This window comes from Lithobates pipiens, unplaced genomic scaffold, assembly GCF_037356315.1.
Source record: "Lithobates pipiens isolate NorthernLeopardFrog02 unplaced genomic scaffold, aLitPip1_a1.2 Scaffold_23, whole genome shotgun sequence".
NCBI lineage: Eukaryota > Metazoa > Chordata > Amphibia > Anura > Ranidae > Lithobates > Lithobates pipiens.
The window spans coordinates 122731965-122752022 of record NW_027507785.1 but is presented as its reverse complement, the minus strand read 5'-3'; the positions used below and the strand labels follow the sequence as shown (position 1 = coordinate 122752022).

At 47.1% G+C, this 20058-nt stretch overlaps 1 protein-coding gene across 2 annotated transcripts in view; it reads right to left on the bottom strand.

The window, feature by feature from the left end:
- Positions 1–20058, bottom strand: part of DMC1 (DNA meiotic recombinase 1) — a 791183-nt gene that overhangs the window by 630262 nt on the left and 140863 nt on the right. The window lies entirely within an intron of this gene.

The window sequence follows — 20058 nt, the reverse complement described above, 5'->3', positions numbered from 1 at the left end:
GACGTGGCAGGGGACGTGGCAAGGGACGTGGCAAGTGGACAATCCACAACTTGTGGCAGGTGATGTGACTGGTGACGTGGCAAGTGGACAATCCACAGCTTGTGGCAGGTGGCATGGCAGATGACGTGGAAAGTGGACAATTCACATCTCGTGGCAAGTGACGTGGCAGGTGATGTGGCAAGTGACGTGGCAAGTGGACAATCCACAATTTGTGGCAGGTGACGTGGCAGGTGATGTGGCAAGTGGACAATCCCCAACTTGTGGCAAGTGACGTGGCAAGTGGACAATCCACAACTTGTGGCAGGTGCCGTGGCAAGTGACACGGCAAATGCAAGTGTACAACTGCTCTCTATGCTGCTGCTGCTCACTCTGATCAAAATAGCAGAAATAGTTAAAAAAAATGCTTTGAGAGCTTGGGGAGGGTCTACATGATGTTATCTTTATAAACGCGTTTAAACGCAAACGCGTCTAAACGCGTCTAAACGCGGCATGCAAACGCGGCAAAACGCGCGTTTCTAAACGCGCGTTTCAGCTTTTTTTTAACAGAGGTTTCATCTGCGTCTCGTGTGCATGAGGCCTAAAGTGAAAGTACTTACAAGCAGAAGGACATTCCTCTGTGTGAGGCATGTGGATGACGCTCAGATGCCCTGCAGCTGGTGCACTTTAAATATAGACCAATTACCATTTTATTGGCTAGTGGTGATTGCGTATGGAAGGGGGTGTGTATTGTTTAGATGGAATGGCCACTAGAGCTGCAACTAACGATTAATTTGTCTGTCGACTAATCTATCGATTATTTCTTCGATTAGTCAACGACTATCCGATTATTATTTTTATTTTTATTTTTTAATGAATCTAGTGGTTTTTTTTTTTGATTAGCTAATTAATCCTTTGGATAACCTTGAGAGTATTGTATTGGCGGGCAGCGTATTGGCGGGCAGCATATTGGCGGGCAGTGTATTGGCGGGCAGTGTATTGTACTGCATTGGCTGGCAGAGTATTGTATTGCAGAGTATTGCATTGGCTGGCAGAGTATTGTATTGCAGAGTATTGCATTGGCTGGCAGAGTATTGTATTGCAGAGTATTGCATTGGCTGGCAGAGTATAGTATTGCAGAGTATTGCATTGGCTGGCAGAGTATTGTATTGCAGAGTATTGCATTGGCTGGCAGAGTATAGTATTGCAGAGTATTGCATTGGCTGGCAGAGTATAGTATTGCAGAGTATAGTATTGCAGAGTATTGCATTGGCGGGCAGAGTATGGCAGAGTATTGGCGGGCAGAGTATTGGCGGGCAGAGTATTGCATTGGCGGGCAGAGTATTGGCAGGGTATGGAGGGATGGCTGCATCCATCCGACCTCTCCCCTCCACTGCACAGATCAGTACAGAGAGGGGAGAGAGAAACGGTTTGTTTACAAGTGATCGCTCCATCGGAGCGATCACATTGTAAACGCCTGGGTGTAGAAAGATGGCCGCCGCTTCGGAGCTAAGCCGAAGCCGCGGCCTCTCCTAAGGCCGAGACCGCGGAGCGCTCCGCGGATCGCGGCATGTGCGCACGGATCGGTGACGATCCCTTGCACCCCTAGGGACGGCGGCACGGAGGGGGAGAAGAGAGGGGGACGGCAGCACGGAGGGGAGCGGTAGATGCTAAGCACTGCCCCCACTGTGACGCATCGACGCCCTGCAAGCACGTCAACGTATTTTCTTAGTCGACGTAGTCGACGCGTCGTGGCAGCTCTAATGGCCACCAATCCTATTATACAGCGGTAGATGTGGTCAGCATGTTTCCATGCCAACGCGATCTCGGCCAATCATATTGTATAAGGGCTTAAAGCCCAACACTGCCTCGGACCACCCTGAAGCGCAGCGCACAATACGCGGGCAGCGCCAGTGCTCAACACGCTCGCAGCGTGTATTGGAGCGCGACGTCCCCTACGGAAGTGACGTCATTCTGTATGGACGGTTTTCCCCACACGCCCAACGGAAATGACGTCATGACGTGTACAGTCATGGCCAGTGCTGGAACGCATCGGCTACAACAATACAAGCGGAAGTGACGCTCTCATACAAGCGTCATAGGCTGTGGCAGCGCATAATAGAATAACACCTACCAAATAAAAATAAAGCCACAAATATAATAAAAATAAAATTAAAATTAAATTAGAAAAAAAATAAATAAAGAATGAATGAAGAAAAATCACCTGGGCATTTTTATCCAAATGAACAGTGAAGGTGTTATTCTGTCCCACAAAGGACACAAAAATGTAAAAGGGAAATGCCAGTTCATTATATTTCATATATATCATATATATCATGGGCCGCGGTTAGCCATAAAGCCAGGAGGGAAAAAAAGGGGGGGGGGGGGGGGGGGAGACCAACATATCCCCTCAACCACCCCGCACAACCCCACAGAATATCATATATTGATAATGATACTAAAACAATCGGATATACAGTGGTGTGAAAAAGTGTTTGCCCCCTTCCTCATTTCCTGTTTCTTTGCATGTTTGTCACACTTAAGTGTTTCGGAACATCAAACCAATTTAAACAATAGTCAAGGACAACACAAGTAAACACAAAATGCAATTTGTAAATGAAGGTGTTTATTATTAAAGGTGAAAAAAAATCCAAACCATCATGGCCCTGTGTGAAAAAGTGATTGCCCTCCTTGTTAAAACATACTATAACTGTGGTTGTCCACACCTGAGTTCAATTTCTATAGCCACACCCCGGCCTGATTATTGCCACACCTGTTCACAATCAAGGCATCACTTAAATAGGAGCTGCTTTACACAGTAAGGTCCACCAGAAGATCCTTAAAAGCTACACATCATGCCGAGACCCAAAGAAATTCAGGAACAATTGAGAAAGAAAGTAATTGAGATCTATCAGTCTGGATAGGGTTATAAAGCCATTTCCAAAGCTTTGGGAATCCAGCGAACCACAGTGAGAGCCATTATCCACAAATGGCGAAGACATGGAACAGTGGTGAACCTTCCCAGGAGTGGCCGGCCGCCCAAAATTACCCCAAGAGCGCAGCGACGACTCATCCAAGAGGTCACAAAAGACCCCACAACAACGTCCAAGGAACTGCAGGCCTCACTTGCCTCAGTTAAGGTCAGCGTTCATGCCTCCACCATCAGGAAAAGACTGGGCAAAAATGGCCTGCATGGCAGAGTTCCAAGGAGAAAACCACTGCTGAGCAAAAAGAACATCAAAGCTCGTCTCAATTTCTCCACAACAGATCTTGATGATCCCCAAGACTTTTGGGACAACATTCTGTGGACCGATGAGACAAAAATGGAACTCTTGAAGGTGTGTGTCCAAGTATATCTGGCGTAGAAGGAACACTGCATTTCATAAAAAGAACATTATACCAACAGTAAAATATGGTGGTGGTAGTGTGATGGTCTGGGGCTGTTTTGCTGCTTCAGGACCTGGAAGACTTGCCGTGATAAAAGGAACTATGAATTCTGCTGTCTACCAAGAGATCCTGAAGGAGAATGTCCGACCATCTGTTCGTGTACTCAAGCTGAAACGAACTTGGGTTCTGCAGCAGGACAATGATCCTAAACACACCAGCAAGTCCACCACCGAATGGCTGAAGAAAAACAAAATGAAGACTTTGGAGTGGCCTAGCCAAAGTCCTGACCTGAATCCTATTGAGATGTTGTGGTATGACCTTAAAAAGGTCGTTCATGCTCGAAAACCCTCTAATGTAACTGAATTAGGACAATTCTGCAAAGATGAGTGGGCCAAAATTCCTCCAGGACGCTGTAAAAGCCTCATTGCACGTTATCGCAAATGCTTGGTTGCAGTTGTTGCTGCTAAGGGTGGCCCAACCAGTTATTAGGTTTAGGGGGCAATCACTTTTTCACACAGGGCCATGATGGTTTGGATTTTTTTTCACCTTTAATAATAAACACCTTCATTTACAAATTGCATTTTGTGTTTACTTGTGTTGTCCTTGACTATTGTTTAAATTGGTTTGATGTTCCGAAGCACTTAAGTGTGACAAACATGCAAAGGAACAGGAAATGAGGAAGGGGGCAAACACTTTTTCACACCACTGTATGATTGATATGATAAATCACATATCCTCAAGGCCATCCCACATACCTGAAGAAAACCCCCTTCAGGAACGGTCTAAAGCTGACACATTCATTGAGACTCGGTGGCGCACAGGTCCATTATCCATCTTGTTTCTCTTTGTAGTAAGATTTTGTCCCAATCACCTCCTCTGGGGTTGGGATGGACCCGGTCTAATACCGTGTTTTTTTGTTTTGTTTTTTCTGCCTGGTACATGAATTTGTGTTTTTAAAGATTGGTTCTTTACATTGTAGATCATTGTATCAAAATATCAGAGTTTTTTCACCCCTGATGAAAGTTCTGTGATACCAGCAACTGGAAACGCGTCGGGTGTGGGTGATATAAAAAGAGTATTTTAATCATTTATCATTTTTTTTTTGGATTTGTGTCGTTTATGTAATTGTCCATCTGTCAATACGCCATTGGGACATGCTCTAGTTTAGATGCCCCTCTGGTGGTACTTTGTATTTTTTGTAATTTGTGATTAATAAAATGTGTATACATTGTGAACCTTTGTCCGGTGTTGGTGGTCATTCAAAATCCCACCCATTTAGGGGGGATTTTTCTTCATAGTCTAATAGGGATGGGACCACCTCACCAAAATTAGACCCATTGGTAGTTCCTTTCTTTGTTTTGACATCTGTGTGGTGGCTCTTTAAGGCTTGGAAAATGTGAAAAAAAGCCAGGTACTCATAATGACCTGTTCTGGTATTAAAGTTTTCCACTCGTCGCCCTCCCTAATCCTCACGAGATTGTATGCCCCTCTCAAATGAAGATTCATAAAAACTGTTGTTCCCTTGAGGCAGTCAAATAACTCTAATCAATGGAATCAGATAGGCATTCTTTTATTCGTGAAACTATTGAGACCCCTATAATCAATACAGGGTCTCAGTTCACCACTCTTCTTCACAAAGAAGAAACTAGCACCAGCAGGGGACGAGGATTTGCAGATTACACCTTGAGAAACTGCATCTGAAACATACTCCTCCATTGCCTTATCCTCCGAGAGTGACAAAGGGTAAACCCAGCCACAAGGGAGTATGGAACCAGGTTGAAGGTCAATTGCGCAATCATACGGCCGGTGTAGAGGCAAACTACCAGCTTGATCTTTGTCAAAGACATTGCTAAAATAGCGGTACTCCTCCAGCAGGGAGGAGAGTGAAGAGGTGCACAGGACCTTGGCTACCTTCTGGAAGCATGTCTTACTGCATTGTGGTGACCAGGAGAGAACCTCACCACGGAGCCAATCAAAAGTAACCAAGGATAACCAATAACCAACGGAAACTTAAGTGAGGAAATAACTTGGAATTGGATTATCTCATGGTGAAGGGCCCCTAAGGCACATGGGTAGGCTGTAGGGATCTCCCATCAAGAGCCTCAATGGCAAGTGGAGCGTCACGCAGCTGCATCAAGTGCTTCGATACACAGGCAGCATCAATGAACAGGCCTGCAGCCCCAGAACCAATCAGAGCCTGTATCTTGATATCAGCCTAGAGAAAGGGTGACCGAAACCAGGGGCTTATCGTTCTGGATAAGTGGGGATGAAACAATGCCACCTAAGGTCTGTCTATGACAGGACCTCAAGGTTTGGGCTGGACAAGACTTCAAAAAGCGACCTGCCTGGCCACAAAGGCACAATTTCTCCCTCCTCCTAAAGATTCTCTCATCCGCAGAGAGACGTATGAAGCCCAAGTGCATGAGTTCACCTTCACTGACCGACTCAGTACCAGGAGGCATGGGAGGTGAGGGAGGCACGGGTGGGACTAAAAAGCTCAGAGGCAAACTTACAGGAGGTTTCCGCAAGCGCTCCTTAAGAGAGTCTCTCTGAGTCTGGAGTCAATGAGGATGCCACACTTGATCAACTTCTCCATCTCAGTGGGAATATCTCGAGCTGCCATCTCATCCTTGATAGAATCCGAGAGACCATGAGAAAAAGCAGCCATGAGGGCCTCATTGTTCCAAGCAACCTCTGCTGCCAGAGTACGGAGTTCAATGGCATAATCGGCTACAGTTCTTGTACTCTGATGGCCATGAGGCACTTGGCAGCAGAATCGGAGCATGTAGGAATGTCAAATACCCTTGTAAAGGAGGCCACAAACTCAGGGTAACTCAATACACAGGTTTTTGTGTCTCCAATAGAGGATTTGCCGAGGCTAAGGCTCTCTCGCAAAAGCAAAGATATCATGAAACTTACTTTGCTGCTGTCTATGGGAAACGCCTGGAGCAGAATCTCAAAGTATATCTCAACCCGGTTGAGAAACCCTCTGCATTGAACTGGATCACCTGCAAATCGCTGGGGAAGCAAACTGGAGCCAGACATGCCTGAGGCAGCATTTCAAAGTATCTCTCAACCTGGTTGAGAAACTCTTGGCATTGAATTGGGTCGCCCCCAAATCGATGGGGAAGCGGAGCAGAACCAGACATACCTCTTATAGAGGTAATACTCAAGGCAGGTGCCTGTACAGAGACAGGCGCAGCAGCAGGGACGGCCTGCAACTCAGGTTCTACCGGAGCAGCCACAGTGGGAGATTCCAGGTGGGCCGTGTGACTCAGGAGCGTTTGTAATGACATGGCAAACTGATCCATGCCGTGATCTTGCTCATCCAATCTGGGGGAAAAAAAAAAATGAAAAATCAGACCAAGACAGAAGTGCAGTTAAATCACACTTGTTTAATAATAAAAGTAAATAGAACAAACGTAGTCAAAACATAGCCAGAGATTAGGAACCGGAACGGATAGTCAGACAAGCCAAACGTCAGGGAGGCAGAGATGAGTGTAGTAAAACAGCAAGCAAGATCTGGAGCTAGAAGGGATGTCAGCCAATCAAGTCTTTAAACAGGAGAGCATCTCTGTGATGTTGACTAAGGTGAAGGCAGTGATCCTCTGGGCTGGATGGCTCAAGTAGGCAGGACTGCCGAGCAGGATATCACCAACAGCTGAGTACCTGTGGAGAGATAGGGGGTGGAAATTAGCTGACAGCTGAGCAGCCAGCTAAGAGAAGGAATGGCTGAGCCCAGCCCTGACATGGTACACCTCTTCTTTCCCTGAAAATGGGCTAGAAATAGCCAGTTTAAGCAAGGCGATATGGAACAAGGGGTTAATCTTATAAGAATTTGGCAATTTAAGTTCAAATGCTACTGGGTTAACTTCACATCTTATTTCAAATGGAGTGACAAATTTTGGTCCCAGTTTCCAAGACAGACATGGCAGTTTGGGGTTTGTTGAGGAGACACACACCTTATCCCCAATTTTAAAGGTAGGGTTTTTGTCTTCGCTTTTTGTCATATTGCTTCTTGTAATCTTCTTGGACTTTTTGCATCTTCTCCTGGAGTGTTTGGTAATTTGTTTAAATGTAAATGATTCTGTAATGGACTGACAGGACTGAGGTCTCAGGAATGATGTTGGGTAGAAATGAGGGATGGCACCCATAATTTGCCCAAAAGGGTGACTGGTTATTGGCAGTGTATACAGAGTTGTTATATGCAAATTCCGCACATGGCAATAGGGAAATCCAGTTGTCTTGAGGGAAAGAACAAAAACATTGTAGATATTGTTCTAATGTTTGATTGGTTCTTTCAGTTTGACCGTTGCTATGTAGATGATAGGCGTAAACAAGCATATTTCAATTGACAACAACTTGCAGAGACTTCTCTGAAATCTAGAGGTAAATTGCACTCCTATCAGACAAAATGTTGTCTGGTATGTAATACAATCTAACTATCTCCTTTATAAAAATGTTTGCCGTGTCCATGGCAGAAGGTGTGCCATCTTGGACAGTCGGTCCACTACTACCAGGATGGTTGTAAACCCTTCTGGGGGGGTGACAAGTCCACTAGAAGATCCATGGATATCCTCTTCTAGGGTTGTTCTGGGACTGGCAACGGTCTTAACAGGCCCCATGATTTAGCATGGACCCCTTATTACGCTGGCATGTAGTACGGAGTAATTCCTGCAGTCAGATCTCAGAGTGGGCAACCGCAAGGAACGCTGAACAAGTTTGGTTGTTTTTTGGACCCTGAAGTGCCCTGTAAGCTGATGGTTAGGGTTGTCTCAATACCACTTAAAGACTGAGTATAAGTACCGATAGTTTTTTTCAAATACTCGCCGATACCGATTCTTTTTTTTCAAATAGTTTTAATAGTGTGCCACTGTCACACTATCCTGTGACAGTGGCACTAATATGCAGTACTGATGACGCTTTTTTTTGGTGGAGGGGGGGAGTGGACAGTGTCAGTGTGCTTTTTATTTCATTTTTAATTCTTTATTTTTATTTATCAGCCCTGTTTGGTGGGGGGCTTTAGTGAGATATTGGGGGTCTTAACGGACCCCCGTCATCTCTCCTTTGAGACAGAGAAAGGGACTAACGGCACAGATTCCCCAGTCCCTTTCTCTGCTGCCTCAGCTGCACTGAAGATGAATGGAAAGGAAACAGGCTCCTCTCCATTCATAAACTGAGGCATTGTAATAGTTACTATGCTCACTTCTGAATGGACAGTCAGTGATCACTGACTGTTAATTCGGAAAAGGGCTCCTTCCTCCGCTCTCCATCTGGACAGAATGAGGACAGAGGGGGCAGAGGAGCATGGAGGGGGACCAGAGTAGTACATGGAAGGTGAAAGGAGTGGAGCGTGGTGGGGGACAGGAGTGGAGCATGGAGGGGGACAGGAGTGGAGCATGGAGGGGGACAGGAGCACCCCTGACTGTCCAAGTATTGTATTAGGCATCGGAGCATTTGCCAAAGTACAAGTACTCAGGCAAATGCTTGGTATTGGCACCGATAGTAGTATCGGTATTGGGACAACTCTACTGATGGTCATGAAAAGTTTTCAGAACTTGAAGTCTGGCTTGCTGTGGGACAAAGATCTTGTCTTGATGCCAAAGGAACCTCTCCTGACTTCTTAGGGAGGAGACTTCTGATTATGTGCACTGGGTAGATGCCTGCTCAACTGAAGCCCTTACAATCAGGTTGGATCAAAAGAAAATTGAGGGGACAAAATCATACTAGACGTGATCTCTTCAGGGGTATCGGGGAACATTCGGGACAGGGCGTCAGCCTGGACGATAGGTAAAATGGAATTTTAACTTGGAAAAGAACAGGGCCTATCAAGCTTGTCGGGGTCTCAACCGTTTGACAGTGTGAAGATATTTCAGGTTTTTGTGGTCTGTAAAAATAAATAAAAAACAGATAGGGTGAGTGGCACATTCAAGGCTATATCTTCATTCTTCCAAGGAAGTTTTAATTGCTAACAGTTCTTGATCCCCTACACCGTTGTTTCTCTCCGGCTTGCTCATTTTCCGTGATGTGACAGAGTGGAAACCCCCCACTACGTGTGTGAAGTAACGCATTTGGGCCTTGCCGTTGTGATAAGACTGCACCTGTGGCTACTTCTGAAGCGTCGACTTCCAGGACATAGGGCAAAGCAGGATCAGAGTGCTGTAGGATCAGTGCAGAGGTGAAAAAAAAAAAAAAGACGTTAGTGTCAAAGGCAGGTTAGGGCTTCTAAGGACCACTGGAATTTGTTAGGCTGGTGGGTTACTTGGGTAATGGATGATATGATGGTATAGAAATTCTTTACGACTCTCCTGTAGAAGTTTGCAAAGGCTACAAACCTCTGAATGCCCTTCTTATCAGATGGAGCCAGCCATTCAAGGATAGCTCTAACCTTTTGAGGGTCCATATCGATTCCATTGATAGAGATGATGAACACCAGAAACTGAAATTTACTTTTTTAGAAATTGGATTTCTCAGCTTTCCATGCGTTCGTAGGATGCACAGCACTTTTTTTTTTAAGTGCGTTCTGTGGAACTCCAGGGTAGCTGAGAATAGGAGAATATCATCGAGGTAGACGATGACAAAGTTGTCCAAACATTTCCAAAATCGTCATCTGTCTTCTTTTTATTAAAGACATCTAGGAATTCCAGGTAAGCTGCTGACATTTTTTGGCCCTCACTGGATGTTGGTAGAACTCTCAGGCAGCTGGTAAAGTCTCTGGATTCAGGAACAAGGCAATGCTGCCGGCAGTAGGAAGAGGTGAAAAAAACCTCCTTCTTGGACTAATCAATCTGAGGGTTATGCGCTTGTAGCCATGGAACTCCCAAGATGACCAGGAACATAGGAGAACTCAGGGCATCAAAGAGTATAAACTCCCAGTGGCCTGACTTGAGGTGAAGATCGTTGCCATTTCTTGTGTAACAGGCCCAGAATTGGGCATTGAACCATCAGCCAGATGAACTGTCAGCTTTTGCTTTTTGCAATAGAGGGGTGTTGGATTTAATTCATATAATACTTCTGGTATTTGTTCCTGATTGAGGCAGCCACTTATCCTCAGTTGAAATGAAGCACATGAAAGCTTTGTAATCAGAAGAACAATAGCTGGGCTCAGACCCACCTGCTGTGACATGTGTGATTGCAGGCTTCAAAGGGAATAAGAGCTAGCTAGACAGCTCAGGGCTAATAGAGACACTGACCATAGTGGACAATACATCATGCTTCCTAAAGAATGGGCAGACATGTGAAGGATTACCTCTTGGTGAAATCTATTAGATGGAAGGTAAATGAGGGTGGCTACGAGTGGGCGTGTACGTTTGAATGAAAGGCTCACACACAGACAATGTTCTCTCTCTGTTTGCTGCAAGAGCCTGCCACGTGTTTCTGCTAACCTGATGATTCAGCCATCTTGAGGCCTACTCTGGGTGATGGCTCTGGCCTAAACCTCATGATGAAGGCCCTCTCCTGGTCTGAGCCTAGCCGATGCAGCAAAGCCTCACGGAGGGCTCTGTGATGAGTATCTTTTATATTCTTGTATTATATGTTCTGATTGTAAGCTTTGTGATATTGTAATATCTTTTTAATACTTTATGTTAGCTTTCCTAATATCTTGGGAAATAAATAAGATAGTGTTTTACTAGCAGCAGTGTGTGTGTTTTCATAAGTAACTTTATATCAGTGTGACTAGTAGGGTTTTATAAACTAGATAACTATGGGAAGAGACAAGTTAATAGTAGTTTGTAGAGTACTTCATGTCCTTCAAAGGGAATAGTGAGTTTCTTTGTTAAGGTCAGATCCAGGAAACAGCTACATGCTCCAGTGTCAATTATTGCCCAAAGCTGGGCTTCCTCTCCCGCCACCTGAAACAAGACAGGGAGAATAATATGAGTTAGAGAAGACCAAGAAACCTGAAAGTAGACTGGAGTGCGTGAAGTTGACTTACTAGGTCTTATGGGGCAGTTGCAAAGTCAAGTTCCCTTGCATTAAAGGCAAAGGTTCGCCTTCCGGCATCGAAGTCTCTCATCTGGAGTCAATCCTGGATGGACCAAGCCAATCTGCATAGGTTCAGCTTCAGGCATGGATACAATAAGAGGCAGAGCTTTAGGCAGCATCCAGGTAGGTCGAAAGGTTTGGGAACGTTCGGACCGGCGTTCCCGCAGGCCTCTGTCAAGCTGTATTGAATTGAATGAGACCTTCTAGAGTAGTGGGGGGTTTCCACTCTGTCCAACTCATCTCTGACGGGTTCAGACAATCCCAGACGGTACTGATATTTTAGGGCTGTTTCATTCCATCCTGTGTCTCCGATTACAGGAGGTCTCCAATTTACAAGCCGACCTCAATGCACTGTCTAACTGGGCGACCATGTGGCAGATGTGGCAGGTTTAATGTTGATAAATGTAAAGTTAAGCACTTGGGTGCTGAGAATATGCATGCATCATACATACTAGGGGGAGTACAATCGGGGGAATCAATGGTGGAGAAAGATCTGGGGGTTTTGGTAGATCATAGGCTCAATAACAGCATGCAATGCCAAGCTGCAGTTTCCAAAGCGAGCAAAGTCCTTTCATGTATTAAGAGAGGTATGGACTCCAGAGAGAGAGAGAGAGAGACATAATTTTGCCCCTGTACAAATCATTAGTAAGACCTCATCTGGAATATGCAGTTCAGTTTTGGGCACCAGTTCTCAAAAAAGAGATCGTGAACTGGAGAAAATGCAAAGAAGGGCAACCAAACTGATAGGAGGCAGCTATGAGGAAAGATTAGAGGAACTGAATTTATTCACTTTTGAGAAAAGGAGATTAAGGGTGGACATGATCAGCATGTATAAATATATAAGGGGTCCATATAGTGAACTCAGTGTTGAGTTATTCACTTTAAGGTCAACACTGAGGACAAGGGGGCACTCTATGTCTAGGAGGAAAAGAGATTTCATCTACAAATACGGAAAGGTTTCTTCACAGTAAGAGCTGTGAAAATGTGAAATAGACTCCCTCCAGAGGTGGTCCTGGCCAGCTCAGTACAATGCTTTAAGAAACGACTGGATTCTTTCCTAAATGTACATAATATACAGTGGTGTGAAAAAGTGTTTGCCCCCTTCCTCATTTCCTGTTCCTTTGCATGTTTGTCACACTTAGGCCGCGTACACACGGGCGGACTGTCCGCCCAACTAGGTTCGTCAAACAGTTTGACAAACAGTCCGTTCAAAATTAGCATGAACGGACTTGACCACACACGACGAACGAACAGTCCGCTGAAAACTTGCGCGATGACGTGAACGGCACGTACGACGGGACGAGAAATTCGGCGTCCGATACACTGCAATGCAACCTTCGCCGTGTAAATTCTTTCTGAGCATGCGCGAGACTTAGTTTGCCGAACAAGCCTACACACGAGCGGACTGTCCGCTCAAACCAAGTTTCAGCGGACAGTCTTACGGAAATTCCGAAAAACTTTGTTCGTCAGACTGTCCGCTGAAACTGTCCGCTGAAGCCCACACACGAGCGGACTGTCCGCTGAAACACTGTTCAGCGGACAAAGTTGGACGAACAGTCCGCCCGTGTGTACGCGGCCTTAAGTGTTTCGGAACATCAAACCAATTTAAACAATAGTCAAGGACAACACAAGTAAACACAAAATGCAATTTGTAAATGAAGGTGTTTATTATTAAAGGTGAAAAAAAATCCAAACCATCATGGCCCTGTGTGAAAAAGTGATTGCCCCCTAAACCTAATAACTGGTTGGGCCACCCTTAGCAGCAACAACTGCAACCAAGCATTTGCGATAACGTGCAATGAGGCTTTTACAGCGCCCTGGAGGAATTTTGGCCCACTCATCTTTGCAGAAGTGTCCTAATTCAGTTACATTAGAGGGTTTTCGAGCATGAACGGCCTTTTTAAGGTCATACCACAACATCTCAATAGGATTCAGGTCAGGACTTTGGCTAGGCCACTCCAAAGTCTTCATTTTGTTTTTCTTCAGCTATTCGGTGGTGGACTTGCTGGTGTGTTTAGGATCATTGTCCTGCTGCAGAACCCAAGTTCGTTTCAGCTTGAGTACACGAACAGATGGTCGGACATTCTCCTTCAGGATCTCTTGGTAGACAGCAGAATTCATAGTTCCTTTTATCACGGCAAGTCTCCCAGGTCCTGAAGCAGCAAAACAGCCCCAGACCATCACACTACCACCACCATATTTTACTGTTGGTATAATGTTCTTTTTATGAAATGCAGTGTTCCTTCTACGCCAGATATACTTGGACACACACCTTCGAAAGAGTTCCCCTTTTGTCTCATCGGTCCACAGAATGTTGTCCCAAAAGTCTTGGGGATCATCAAGATGTGTTGTGGAGAAATTGAGACGAGCTTTGATGTTCTTTTTGCTCAGCAGTGGTTTTCTCCTTGGAACTCTGCCATGCAGGCCATTTTTGCCCAGTCTTTTCCTGATGGTGGAGGCATGAACGCTGACCTTAACTGAGGCAAGTGAGGCCTGCAGTTCCTTGGACGTTGTTGTGGGGTCTTTTGTGACCTCTTGGATGAGTCGTCGCTGCGCTCTTGGGGTAATTTTGGGCGGCCGGCCACTCCTGGGAAGGTTCACCACTGTTCCATGTCTTCGCCATTTGTGGATAATGGCTCTCACTGTGGTTCGCTGGATTCCCAAAGCTTTGGAAATGGCTTTATAACCCTTTCCAGACTGATAGATCTCAATTACTTTCTTTCTCAATTGTTCCTGAATTTCTTTGGGTCTCGGCATGATGTGTAGCTTTTAAGGATCTTCTGGTGGACCTTACTGTGTCAAGCAGCTCCTATTTAAGTGATGCCTTGATTGTGAACAGGTGTGGCAATAATCAGGCCTGGGTGTGGCTAGAGAAATTGAACTCAGTTGTGGAAAACCACAGTTATAGTATGTTTTAACAAGGGGGGCAATCACTTTTTCACACTGGGCCATGATGGTTTGGATTTTTTTTCACCTTTAATAATAAACACCTTCATTTACAAATTGCATTTTGTGTTTACTTGTGTTGTCCTTGACTATTGTTTAAATTGGTTTGATGTTCCGAAACACTTAAGTGTGACAAACATGCAAAGGAACAGGAAATGAGGAAGGGGGCAAACACTTTTTCACACCACTGTAACTGGGTACCAACATTTATAGTTAAAGTTAATCCAGGGAAAATCCGATTGCCTCTCGGGGATCAGGAAGGAATTTTTCCCCCTGCTGTAGCAAATTGGATCCTGCTTTTCTGGGGAGTTTTTTTTGCCTTCCTCTGGATCAACTGTGGGTATATGGGATTGTATGATATTTTTTATTTAATTTATTTTTATGGTTTGAACTAGATGGACTTGTGTCTTTTTTCAACCTGACTATGCAACTATGTCTGCGGACCACTTGCGGAAATCCCACTGTGTAGTCTTCCACAGGGTGCCAACCCTGCTGTAAAGTATGCAGAGTAGCTTCAGCAGTGGCCAGACGTTGGGGGTCATCGTACCGCTGTGCCGTGGTTTCAAAAAACAAGTCCACAGAGTTAATGACTGGGCTTTTCTGCTCCAATATGCCATGGGCCCATATTTGGGGCTCATCCATCAGTAATGATATGATGAATATACTTCCACAGTTTCAATGGAAAAAGTTTATGGTCGCAGAGCCAAGTACAGTAAATAAGCAGCCAAGTACAGTAAATAAGCATTTTTGAAGGATCTGTACTTCTTCCAATCCAGAAAATCATTCAGGTGTTGCCACTCACGGTTCTGAAGGGGGTACCACCACAGTATGAGTAGCCGCAGTGCATTCTTGGGTTAGTGCAGCAGCAGTAGAGCCAGTCTATCAAAGCAGGTGTCACTGACAAGTGTTGCAGCCGACCCTCTAATTGGAAGTTACCTTCCTGAAGTCTTTGGGTGAGAGCCATAACTTACTGACATAAGGCCTCCAGCGGGAAAGAACCTCCGTCGGCCTTTGGCATGGCTGGTTTATACTGTCAGATGCTGGTATGAGGCTGAGATGCTGGGAGAGTTCCGCTTGTGGCTGAGTTCAGTACACCTCTGGAAGTGGTACAGGGCACGTGGTGCCGACAGAAGCAGGAGTTGCCTGATTTCTGAAGGCTGGTTGAGAGGAGTTTGTGGGAACAGGCAGGATACACTAAGGTAGGCATGATTGGATGGCCGGATAACAGTCGGGAGCCAGGCCAGGGGTCATACACAGTAAGACAGTCCAAGATAAGAGTAAACAGGAGCAAGCCGGGTCATGCACAGGAGACAGGTAATAGAGTCTGTGAGCCAGGCCGATATCAGATACGATGGAGCAAGCAGGAGCAAAGTCAGCAAACAAGGCGAAAGGTCAAGCTGGGAGATCAGGATGAGCAGGTCAAGGCAAGCCAGGTCGGTAAACAGGAAGTCCGATAAGTAGGATACACAAGGCACAGGAACAGAGGGGAGCTAATGATAAAACAGCAATGCACAATTCCCAGCAGTGGGTTCAAATGGACCATTGGTGTCACTGTCACGCTGTGCGTGTGCCGTTGCGCATTCGCCTGTTTGCAGCGATGCACATCCCTGTGCGTTGATTCGCGACGGTGTTAATCTGCATATGACGGTTCACGATCCCTGCGCGTGGAAATATGCCTATTTCCCTTACACCCGGCTAGCTTCAAAAGTTCAAGCCATAGGTTTGAACCCCACCAATGGTATTACCTATTGAAAACTTGCATTGTACTCAGCAGCATATTCAAAAAAGCACACACTAGTTAACGTGAAGAGTGTTGGTTTACTTTTTTTTTTTTTTTTTTTTTTTTGGGGGGGTTTAATTCGCTGCACTAGAAAAATCAACACAGCTTCCTTAGGTGGGTGGTAAGTTGGCTGGGATTTGAACTCCTAACCCGAGTGCTTTGTAGAAATCAGTGCACACCACCACGCGATTGCACCAAATACACAGAGACCTGCATAATAGTTTAGTATAGTTAAGAGGATACAATTGCCTGCACCCGGCAATTTAAAAAATCCAGACCAAAAACTGTGTGCGGTCAACACCCCCCACAGTCCATACCAGACCCTTATCCGAGCATTCAGCCCGGGAGGTCAGGAAAGGGAGGGAACGACTAAGCGCCACCCTCCTGAACCATACCAGGCCACATGCCCTCAACAGGGGGGGGAAGGGGTGCTTTGGGGTGGGGGGTCTGCCCCAAAGTTGATGAGGACAAGGACCTCTTCCCGGCAACCCTTGCTGGTGGTTGCCAGGTCTGTGGGCAGGAGGACTGTCGGAATCTGTAAGGGGGCCCCCAGATCCCAGCCCCACCACTATATGAATGAGTATGGGATACATTTTACCCCTACCCATTCACCAAAAAAAGTAGTGTAACAAAAGACAATAGCCTTTAAGACAAGTCCTTTATTAAAAATGTCTTCTCCTTCCCCCGCTTCTTCCTCCTATATTCTTCTTCCGCTGCTGCCACCAACCAGCTGAAGATACAAAAACGACCCGCAGTCGCTGTGGCCCATCGATCGGTCTGCTTCCATGGCGCACGTTTCATATATAACTTTGGGGTGTGTCCACCGGATGGCGTACCCCATACTCATTCACATGGGGGGGGGGCAGGATCTAGTTAAAAGGGGCTTCCATATTCTGATAAGCCTCAAACCCTGACAACCACCAGCAAGAGATGTCAGGAAGAGGCCCTTGTCCTCATCAATATGGAGACAAGGTGTTTTGGGTGGACTCTAAAGCACCCTGCCCATGTTGAGGGCATGCTGCCTGGTACAGTTCAGGAGGCAGCTCACTCGTCCACCCCCCCTTTCCTGACCTCCAGGTTGCATGCTCGGATAAGGGTCTGGTATGGATTTTGGAGGGGACCCCATGCCAATTTTTTCTTAATTTTGGCAAGGGAATCCCCTTAAAATACATCCCACGCCCAAAGGGCCTGGTATGTACTGGGGGGAACCCACGCCTTTTTTTTCCCTCCATATTGCCGCGAGGTGGCAAGACATTACAGCCGCCATCAAGTTTAAATTACATTTTTCTTTAGAAATCCAATTATTGCTGCGGCATGTTCTACACATTGCACATATGCGCCACTTTACAGGAGGACTAAGGAGACCCCCCAGGCATGATATTTAAAGAAATATTTCATATTTTATCATTACACTTTAAGTATTATTAAAATCACTGTTCCTATAAAAAAAAAAATTATAACTTTTTTTGCATTGATTCATGTCTCCTAGGGCACTACCCAGATCGACAAATATTTATGGCCAATAATTTGCATACAAGCCTTCAATGAGGACTTTGCAGGTTCGAGCTCCATTGACTTCAACTATTCCCCCATATGCCAATATGACAGGCATGTTCGACGGCAATAGCGCGCTTGCCATTTTCATGTCTGTACAGTTGAAGTCTTAATTGGCTTTAATTGGGCGCTATTAAGTGTAGAGCGCCCATACTTGCTGTGAATCTTAGTAAATTATTACCCTAATACAGGGGTTGACAAATATGCTTTGAATTTAGGAGCCAGTTAAAAAAGTTAGGTGGGGATTGTCAGCTCCTGGGGTAAGGCCACTCATTTTCACACCCTATCCCTAACTCACAATGGAGCACCCAGTCAATAACTCCATTGAAAACGCTGTTACATCAGGGTTATGGGCTGACCAGAAAGAGTAAGGCTGGCAACAGATGGAACTGGCTGGCACTGGCAGGTGGCACTGGTTGCCACTGGCAGGCACATGGAACTTTTAGATGGCACTGGCAGGTGACACTGGTTGGCATTGGCAGGTGACACTGGTTTGGAACTGGCAGGTGGCACTATTGGCACTGGCAGGTGGCACATGGCCCTGGTTGGTGATGGCAGGTGGCCCTGGTTGGCGGTGGCACTAGTTGTTACTGGCAGATGGCACTGATTGGCGGTGGCACTGGTTGGTGTTGGCAGGTGGCACTGGTTGGCGGTGGCACTAGTTGGCACTGATTGGTGGTGGCACTGGCAGGTGGCAGTGGCAGGTGGCACTGGTAGGCGGTGGCAGGTGGCACTGGTTGGCGGTGGCACTGGCAAGTGGCACTGCTAGGCTGTGGCAGGTGGCACTGCTAGGCAGTGGCAGGTGGCACTGATTGGTGGTGGCAGGTGGCACTGATTGGTGGTGGCAGGTGGCACTGGTTGGCGGTGGCACTGATTGGCGGTGGCAAGTGGCACTGGCAGGTGGCACTGATTGGCAGTGGCAGGTGGCACTGATTGGTAATGGCAGGTGGCACTGATTGGCAGTGGCTGGTGGCACTGGTTGGTTGCAGGTGGCATTGATTGGCGGTGGCACTGGTTGGAACTAGCAGGTGGCATTGATTGGCGGTGGCACTAGCAGGTGGCACTGGTTGCCACTGGCAGGTGGCACTGACACAGGCAGGTGGCACTGATTGGCGGTGGCAGATGGCACTGGTTGCCACTGGCAGGTGGCACTGGTTGGTGGTGGCAGGTGGTACTGGTTGGTGGTGGCACTGATTGGCGGTGACAGGTGGCCCTGACTGGCGGTGGCAGATGGCACTGGCAGGTGGCACTGATTGGGGGTGGCAGATGGCACTGGCAGGTGGCACCGACACTGGCACTGATTGGCAGGTGGCACTTGTTGGCGCTGGCAGATGGCACTGGTAGGTGGTGGCAGGTTGCACTGGTTGGCGGTGGCAGGTGGCACTGATTGGCGGTGGCAGGTGGCACTGATTGGCGGTGGCAGGTGGCACTGATTGGCGGTGGCAGGTGGCACTGGCAGGTGGCACTGACGGTGACACTGGCAGGTGGCACTGATTGGCGGTGGCAGGTGGCACTGGCAGGTGGCACTGATTGGCGGTGGCAGGTGGCACTGGCAGGTTGCACTGATGGTGACACTGGCAGGTGGCACTGATTGGCACTGGCAGGTGGCACTGATTGGCAGGTGGCACTTGTTGGCGCTGGCAGATGGCACTGGTAGGTGGTGGCAGGTTGCACTGGTTGGCGGTGGCAGGTGGCACTGATTGGCGGTGGCAGGTGGCACTGATTGGCGGTGGCAGGTGGCACTGGCAGGTGGCACTGATTGGCGGTGGCAGGTGGCACTGGCAGGTGGCACTGATTGGCGGTGGCAGGTGGCACTGATTGGCACTGGCAGGTGGCACTGATTGGCGGTGGCAGGTGGCACTGATTGGCGGTGGCAGGTGGCACTGGCAGGTTGCACTGATTGGCGGTGGCATGTGGCACTGGTTGGTTGCAGGTGGTATTGATTGGCGGTGGCACTGGTTGGCACTAGCAGGTGGCACTGACACTGGCAGGTTTCACACGGAGCACACTGTTACTGAAATGTAACAGAGGAGCTGTGAGAATTGAGCTTTATGACGGAATGGGCGGGACCCAGCCGGGGTGTGAAACTGACAAGTAACAGAGAGGCGGATGTCAGATTTGAGCTTGATTTCGGGGTGGGCGGGACTCAGCAGCTATCAAACACCAGCCAACGATTGGGCTGCTTGAGAAAAGGGGCGGGCCACATACATGTAGCGGCCCACCCAGATCCCATTGGCTGGTGTTTGATAGCTGCTGGGTCCCGCCCACCCCGACATCAGGCTGAAATCTGACAGATCCTCCTCTCTCTATTGCTTGTCAGTTTCACACACTTAGCGCAACGGCGCTGAGTGTGGAGGAGGGAGGAGGACAGCAGTCAGGTGTTAATGCTGCTGCATGTCTGGGGCATCAATAGTGAGTGGGCTGGTGGC